This window comes from Mastigoproctus giganteus, chromosome 6 (assembly GCF_048544385.1).
Source record: "Mastigoproctus giganteus isolate SK-2022 chromosome 6, ASM4854438v1, whole genome shotgun sequence".
Lineage (NCBI taxonomy): Eukaryota > Metazoa > Arthropoda > Arachnida > Uropygi > Thelyphonidae > Mastigoproctus > Mastigoproctus giganteus.
The window spans coordinates 23433110-23442326 of record NC_143580.1 but is presented as its reverse complement, the minus strand read 5'-3'; the positions used below and the strand labels follow the sequence as shown (position 1 = coordinate 23442326).

Below are 9217 nucleotides of genomic sequence, written 5' to 3'. Positions count from 1 at the left end.
TGTGACTGTCGACCTTTCTGAAAGCAATCTACTAGCAACACTCCATCAGCATTCAAAAAAAAAAAAAAAAAAAAACCGATGCTATTATCTTGCCAGCAGAAGGAATCGTTTTGGATTTCTTTGAGGGGAATGAAGAGCTGTTTTTCCACTATTAGGACTGCTCCTTTGTTTCTGGCTGAAAGTGATGGACCCACGTCTCATCCATGATCACAAACTTGCAGGGAAATTTAGCTGGATATGCTTGAAAATGATGCAAATGTTCAACTTACTTGAGAACTTTTGTGAGTTTTTGATCTGCTGTTAACAACTTTGGGATCCATCATGCTGGCACCTTTTTCGTAGAGAGAACCTTTGTTATTATGTAGTACACACACACGTTCAAATGAGATGCCCAAGATGCTGACAATCTACTGAACTGTCACTCTTCGATCACTCATCGCCAGCTCATGGTCAACCACTATTGGAGTGATGGATGTTGCAGCTTTTCCACAGCATGGGTTATTTTTCAAGTTTTCTCTCCTTCATTTAAATTCTGCTGCCCACTTCTTCACCACAGAATAGGAACGGCTTCCTCCCCAATAATGTAACCTTATCCTCATGAATTGCCTTTGGCATTAGTCTCTTTTTTTTCCAAATAACTGCCGGTGACTGATTTTGTCCATCTTTCCTCATTCGTGTAACTTTGTTGACTTCAGGAGCTGTAATTTAAAAAGACTTTATTGGAACTTGCAGTGTTATACATTAAGTACAGAAACTTTTAAAACTGTACCACTATCCTTTCAAAATCAGGCCAAGAAATTTTCAACGCCTCTTGGTATCTATGGAAAAATCATGCTGCAGAAACAGAACGTCTGTAAGACAGAGTGGAGACGATTTGTAAGAGACAGATGGTTATTGATTAGCCGGACTGCCTCCTTTCTAGTAGCTTTAGAGAGGTTGTAGGAGCATAACCCCGATGTGGGAACAATGTTCCAAGGTAAGGCGGATTTGTACAGGGTCAGCTGTACAAATCCGCCTGTTTGTAGAGAGCCTCCTTAGCCGGGTGTTCGGTGTGAAGGGTGCAATGTACACGCGAGTGGAGTGACCATGGATCAAACTTCCGTCGTTACTAAATACGGTGCTGTTTCTTGTATTTTCTCTGTCTTGTGGATTCCTCTGACCTTATCACGTCATCCCGGAGTATAATCAGAAGAAATGATTTTTGGCCAAAGCTGAAAAGAAAACCCAGTTTTTTTGACACAGAAGTAAACAATATTTGTTATATGCTTATGTTAAGACTGAGATCAAACACCAAAGTAATCCCCAATATGTGGTATTGTGTATCACAGAAGATTATGTACCCTGAAAGGACAGAATTCATGAGATACCTGGTTCCTGGGAAACTCGACGCTCTCACCCCTTTTGCTAGTGGACGAACCCACCGTTTGGCAGGTATACTGCGTCGCTGCAATCACGTAGACGGTAATTCGATGTCAGTATGGATAAACGTCTGGGTTAATCGACTTTGAAAGCGGAATGATAGTGGGTGCCCGACGCGTGGGTCACTCTATCACGGAGGTGCTACAGAAACTGCACTGTCCCCGTTCGACAGTATCAAAAGTGTATCGGGAACACGCCATTTCCGGAATAATATCTCATCGTGGATAGCCCTGTAGGCGGAGAAATGGCCGTCCATGTCTGGCTCGCATTGTTTCAACCAACCGAATAGCGACAGTGGCACAAATCACCGCCGACTTCAACGAGGGAGGTGCCAGAAACATTTCCATCAACACCATCAGGCGATGATTAACCTCAATAGGTTATGGGAACCGCCGACACACCAGAGTCCCATTGCTAACACCACGACACAGGACTCTACGGCTGAACTGGGCAAAAGAACATCGACACTGTACCTTGGATGATTGGAGACGGGTCTCCTGGTCCGACCAGTCCCATTTCCAGTTATTTCGAGTAGATGGGAGGGTGCATATCTGGCGGAAACTGCACGAAGCTATGCACCCGTCATATAAACAAGGAACTATTCAGGCAGGTGGACGGTCGGTAATGGTCTGGAACGTGTCAACAACTGGCACACGTTGGGACCTCTGGTACGTCTAGACGCATCTCTGAGCGGTCCAGGTTACGTGTATATCCTTGCAGACAATCTGCATCACTTCGTGGTAACCTTACACCCACAGGGCAATAGACTCTTCCAGTAGGACAATGTGCCACCTCTCAGAGCCATGGTGACTAGAACACAGTTCGAAGAGAATTCCGCAAATTTTACTACAATGGAATGGTCTCCCTGTTTACCGCACATGAACCCTGTGGAACATCTTTGGGATGGTGTGGAAAGATCCGTTCGAACTTTGGATCCTCCAGCCAGGAATTATGGACAGCGGTGCAGCAAGCATGGATGGAAATACCTGTGGAACGCTTTCATGAACTAGTTGACTCAGTTCCTCGCTGTGTGACTGCCCTTATCTGGGCGAAAGGCGAGCCTACCCGTTACTACGTATTTCTGTCCACAAGCAGGGCTGTGCAAATGGGGGAATGTATCAGAAGGGCCAACCAGAGTCCCCAGTTGAGGGTGCCACCAAAATCTCAACATGAATAAACGAGACCCGTTAACCCCTTTTGCATCCGGGCCCGCGAGTACCTTTGAATGGCCCTGTGCACAAGATCACCTATCATTATTGTGGGAAAATAAACTTTTTTATCCTCCCCCGATGGACTTTGTGGCATAGTAGTTTTGTAACCGAACTGAAAGCAATCTCCACGTTTTTTCTTGAATATGGAGTTCCCGGTCCTAGGATTAGGTATTGCACGTGTAAACCAATGTTATTAGAAAATAAAGGTTTCATTTAACGTTAAAATTTTTCAGTTGATATTGAGTGTAAGCCAACGTACGGAAGGAGCGATGGGTATAGATAAAACTTCCGTCGTCTAGTAGTTCCGGTTATGAGCTATCACTGTGATTTCAGTTACTTAGTTACAACTAGAAACTGTGACGTGCCCGTAGTGACAAAATCACTGATTATGATTTTATGACGCATGGTTAAACTGTAGTTTGTGTTGCTGGTGAACCATCGTGGTAGATTCCTTTGGAAAATAAGTTTTACTTTGTAAATTCTTAAAATCTTTATTCTAACCTCCTGAATTGTTACTCTGTAAAGTTTATTGCTGTCGCATGTATGTGCACCGGAAAGCATGAACCCTTTACCTGTTTGTTTAGAATAATAACTTCGGGCCTTTGATTAATAAAGTTGTTTGAAGGTATATAAATTATTGTAATGATTTATTGCCTTATATTGTATTAACTGTCCGGGACAACTTGATTTTTTGATTTACCTTACGTTCAGCCATTATTCCCTGCAAAATAATGTTTAATTTTTGATTAAATCTACCTTTTGTAAGCCATGAATCATTCATGAATTACTGCGTTATCAAATCATTAGAGTATAATGAAGTAACTTCCAGAAAGAGGAGGAAAAAAAAAAAAAAAAAAAAAAGATAGGAAGCCAACCTTATCAGGGCATTGAATTTGCCATCCCTGACAAGTGTTATCGCTGCTACATTTAACGATTGCAGGCAGCATCATAAAAAATCATGAAAAAGGCGTTCTTTCTCGCGTTAAAGCATGCAAGCAAATAGGGCCATCGCAATCACGCGCGCTGGTAATCTCCAACAGTCCCTTAGGGAACTATGATTTGCGCCATTCTTAATAACAGAAATCAGGTTTTTCCCCCTTAAGTATACGGGTTAGAGTCAGGATAATGCTGTCGTTAATTAAACACTAAAAAGGCAGGCGAAGACAAAAAAAAAAAAAAAAGTAATGGAGAATGGAAATAAAAATGTGTTGTCAGTTTTTTATCTTTATTCTTCATTTATTTATTTTATTTTTTGCAGTTTAACTCATTCGTTTCTCTCACCGTTGGTAGAACTGAATAATTTTTTGTTTCAGTTTGTAAGTACAGTACTGTACCAATAGCTTTAGCCTTGAAGGCTGTGCCTTCACTGAGACTTTTTCTCAATAAGTTTCACAATCCAGTTACTCGGCTCTCCCATTATTATCAACCGAAATCTAGAAAATATTTTTTGTAACGAAAAAAACTGCTAAGAAAGTTGAAACTTGTGAATAAAATGTAAATATGAAGTTCTTTTTCAGAGGCGTGGAATAGTAAAAAAGGAACATAACAGTTCAACTGGATATTCATTTTCGATGTGTAAACCAAGTCTTTTTTTTTACAAATAAATAATAAAATGAAAGGGGAAAAGCAGGCTCTCTCAGAGTTTCAAAGAGGCTTGCCCATTTCCAGTTTTTGAACCCCTCAGCCATAACAAAATAAAATTCATGAAAGAAAAATTAAGTCATAATTTCAGTATGTTTTTTATTTAAGAAATGCTTTTCTACTCCTCTTTTCTATGCGAATGCACTGATTACTGAAGAAACTAAAGGGGGGGGGGGGTACATTGGATTCAAATGCACTTAGCTCCTAATACAAAGATTCTCATCCCCCAAACAATTTCTTCAGCTTTTGTTGCTAGTATAGTATCTGACAGATGCCATTTTCTTAAATTTTTCCGTTTTTTTTTTTTTTTTAATTTGTAAATGAAATAAAATCCTCCTGTGTACTTTGGCCCACCAAAATTCTCTAATTGGTTATACATTATATTTGTTTTCATTTGACTATACTCTGAATTACAAGGCATTAATTTTGTGTGGCTTAACAGATGCCAGGTGAGCAAAAGCATCTATCTTTCTTCTAGGCAATTCCCATTCTTACATGGCATCTGTGAGATGCAACAACAGGCATCTAATCTTACCATAGAGCTTTGATTTTGCTGGCTAAATGCCAACAGGTGATAAAAATACAGATGTTCACATGTGTCTGCCAGAAGCCATGTGAATGTATGGACTTCAATCTTAGGGGAATCAGTCACCTTAAAACTTCTAAAAAATACAATAAAATCTTTATTATTATTAGTTCTCTCATTTATTTTTGTTTGGGTTTAGCAAATCACAGTAGATCACTGTTTTCAATTCAGTAAAAAAAGCTAAAAATTAATTTTTAATAATTAAAACAAAAAGGGATATCACGCAGATACCATGCGAGCATCTCTGTTAAATTGAGGGTGCAAGTGGTGAAAGGTTAAAGAAGGGGAACCCAAAATCAGCCATGCATATATGGAACCTTGGATACAGATACACAGTCCTGCATACTGCCACTTGTTTTGGGGGAAGGTGAGATGGTTGGTTTGGCATGTTCATTAAAGAATTTTTAGTTTTGTTGCTTGAGGCCCGCTGATTGCCATTGTGGAAAAGGCATTTGAATTAGAAAAATTTGTATTATGAAATCCATTAACATATTGTGAATGCAATCATTTAGAAGGTCAATGAATTTAGGCAAAGGGTTCCATGCTATGAAAGCTATAAAACGTTTTGTACAAGTAGGGCATGACTCCAGTTCTTACAGAGCATTGAGGGCGCCTCCGTAGCCAGGTGGGAAGGAGCAGCAGCGTGTAGCATATGCTTCTTGATTAGACCGGGGTTCGAGCCCGTCACCACCAAATACGGAGGATGCGGAAAGGTCAGGGAATGACCACCGCATATCCCAGAGCAATATGGCCTTAGTTGCTAATGCTCCTAAAAACCAAACAATAACAATAGAGCATTGAACAAACTAGTGCATCAGCCTCATATCGTGGAGGCACTTCATCATGAGTTGCCTTGGTATTACACTACACACATTAAATAAAAGCACTGCACCAGTGGAGAAGTACATTAAAATGTATGGCAACCCCCATGCTGCAGCATTGGCACTGAATTGGTACCGCCTCAGTGGGGAAGCAGGCACCATTAGTTAGCAACCTAACAACATAAATGTTATTATCAAAGAGATGTATAAGTGTAGATCAAAACGTTTGGCAAATAAAAATATATATATATATATTTTTTTAAAACAGTAATGTTATTCATTGATAAATGTTTACATTGTTAAGATTCTTCAGTGTAATCTCCATTTATAACCACTTCTTCCATCATATCAGTCACTGATCAAAACAATTTTTGGATGTATACTTTTAGTAATGACCTCCCTTATACTATGTGAATATTAAGATAGTTTATTCAGTTAATAACTAAATTCCTGTACTCACCATCAGACCATAAATCGGCTGTCGTTTGTCTCCCTTGTTTGCCTAATGGCTTGATCGTTATTGTGCATTCTGCTTTAGTGATCTAGGAATGGAGATATTAGGCAAGCAGAGGGCTAACAACAGTCCAATTTATGGTCTGATGGTGATGATGGGTACCAGCAAGGTTCCTGAAACATCACTTTAATGTATAGGAATTTATTCATTAACTGAATAAACTATCTTAATATTCATGTGGTATAAGAGTGGTCATTACTAAAAGGTAGAGGTAAAGGTAGTGTGTGTGCATAGTATTAGGGTCAGGCGCCACCTGTGGTTTCCCACATCTGCGCCATATGTTCGCTGTGAAGGAATACAGTACTACTGTAAATGCCAGAAAAGTGTTGTGTGTTGTATATGACATATTGCGTTAGGTTCTGTTGTGTGTCCTGGCATTTGGCCGCAGGGCCCCTAGTGGGACTCCACGTTGCCTGCACACACCACTAGGAGGTAGCCAGTCTGCCCATTATTCTCTGGCTTGTCTCCGCCAGGGTCGCCAGAGCTTCCTGGACGGAGACAAAAAAAAAAAAAAAAAATAAGGTAGAGTTGGGGAAGTACAGAGTGTACGCAAGAAAGGAGGGTATAGCTAGAAATATGGAGGATGTAGGCGAAGGTATCCTCCAGGTTATCAATGGAGCAATAAGCGCCATCAGTTGAAAGGGGAACCCGGAAGGTAGTATTACTAAAAGGCAGAGATAGATTTACTGTGAAGCTAATGAAGCTTAAGCTTCAGGGCCCCTCACTGGCACCATCCCCTTCCAAAGCCATGGAAGGGTCCTAGCAATGTGTTCACATGGTCGTATGTTTTGTAAAATTTGCAAAAGTAAGATATTTTAACCATAATCGGTTAAAACCACTGTCTCTTTTCACTCTGACTTCCCTTCGTGTCGGGTGGCCACTAACTTTAAGAAACGGAATACAAAGAAATTTTGTATTCTTTTTCTTAAAGAGGGATGCAAAAATTATATAAGCTTAAGGCCCCACAAAACTTGGATCTGCCCCTGACCAAAAGTATAATTCTATGGAAAATCACCATGTCAGATTCTTCTCCAAATATATTAGAATTTTTGGAGGTGTACTTTTGTTGAGTGCTTTTTAAGCAGCATGTCATATGTCATTGGATTTCTTGAATCGACTCATTGTTTTCTTTTCCTTGCTTTCAGTTTCTTTCTTCGTTCACTTTTATTTTCCATTTTCCTTGTTTTACAGTAGGAGCTTTGAACCTTGGTCTCTGGGTCAGTTTTCACACATCACCTACATTTTTTAATTTTCAGTGCATGCCATATATAAGAAAAAGAAGTGTTCACTCAAGACTACTTTCTGATAGACCCACACATAACAACAAGTGAAATCTTGTGCACAAATACTCAAAATATGTCGTAAGCTATAATCAGTCATTTTAGCTACCACCATGCATTCAAGAAGCATTAGCAAGGGTACATGATGCAAGAAAGCAATCTTATATAGCATCAGCCAAAAAAAAAACACACACACACCCTTCTCATTTCACCCATCTGTTTACGTTATCAACTTCTTGAATCTGTTTACGTTATCAACTTCTACGACAGATGGAAGTTTGTTCCAGCAATCAACCACCCGCTGGCTAAAGGCAACTTCTGCACATCTATCCTACAACTGTCTTTCCTCAATTTGAATTTCTGCTCTCTCAGGTGAGAAAGAGGAAGAATCCCATCAGCACTGAGCATGCTCAAACCATTCAAGCCTTTATGCACCTCAACTAGATCACCTTGCAGGTGTCTAGTCTCCAGACACTGTAATTTGCAAAACTTAAGCCTTTCTTCATAAGAGCAACCCTTTGTTCCATTCACTAATCTTGATGCCTTCTTTGTACTTGTTCTGACAGCTCTACATCCTTCTTAAAATGAGGCCTCCAGACCTGTATACAGGGTGTGGCCTGACCATTGCCTTATACAAATGGATAATCACCACCTTATCCCTGCTAACAAAATTCCTGTCTATCATTGACAAGACACCATGAGCTACTCTTACAGACTGTCTGCACTGCTCAGAAAACTTCATATCTGCTTACTTTGCACTCTCTACCACTGTCAGTGTAGTACCACACAGTTGATATGTTACTCTGGGGTTACTGCTTCCCACATGCAGTACTTTACATTTGTCAATGTTAAACTTCAGTTGCCACCTCTCAGCCCATCTGCTCAACTTCTAGATCCTTTTGCAGCAGCGTACTGTCATTAACAACCCTGCCGACCTTCATATCGTTTGCAAATTTGGACATTAAGCAGCTTCATATACCATCATCAGTATCATTAATGAATACATAAAACAACAATGGACCCAACACTGAACCATGAGGGACTCCACTAATAACATTAGTCCACGAAGAGCAGTGTCCATTGATTACAACTCTCTGTCTTCTCCCACTCCACCATCCCTTTATCCATAGCAGTAATTTGCCTCCAATGCCACACTGCTCCAATTTGTGCAGCAGTCTTCCATGTGCAACAGTATCAAAAGCCTTTCTAAGATCCAAATATATAATATCAGAATTGTTTGTTGCATCCAGTTCCTTTGTGACTACATCATAGTATCCAATCAAATTGGTCGGGCAAGACTTCCCCTTAACAAACCCATGCTGTGTCCTGAGCAATAACTGAAGTCTTGTCTAGATGTTCCTGTAATGCTTCCATTCCAGTGCCTTCATTAATTTCCTTGGAACAGAAGTTAAACTAAGAGGTCTGTATTACCTGTCTCCCTTTGATCCTCCTTTGTGGATTGGAGTCACATTTGCACATCTCCAATCCATGGGTACCTCCCCTGAGCCTAAGGAAGCTCTCATAATTATGGCTAAGGGTTTGCTTACTTCCTTTGCTGCCTCCTTTAATATAATGGATAGATTTCACCCGCCCCAGGTGCCTTTCTTATGTTTATCTTCAACAATTTCTCCTCCACTTTACTCTCAATTATTACAAGATTATCTAGCTTACTGCCAGAGTTTAATACACCTGTGGCATTCTCCTCCCTGAATAACTCCTCATGTGTGAATGTAGATGCAAAATAT

General features: G+C 40.2%; 1 protein-coding gene across 1 annotated transcript in view; it reads left to right on the top strand.

The window, feature by feature from the left end:
* Positions 1-3115: 3115 nt before the first annotated feature.
* Positions 3116-9217, top strand: part of LOC150084095 (histone H3.3A) — a 32118-nt gene continuing 26016 nt past the window's right edge. The window contains exon 1 of the mRNA XM_090375890.1: positions 3116-3255. The gene's annotated coding sequence lies outside the window, so the exon portion shown is untranslated. The remainder of the gene's footprint in view (positions 3256-9217) is intronic.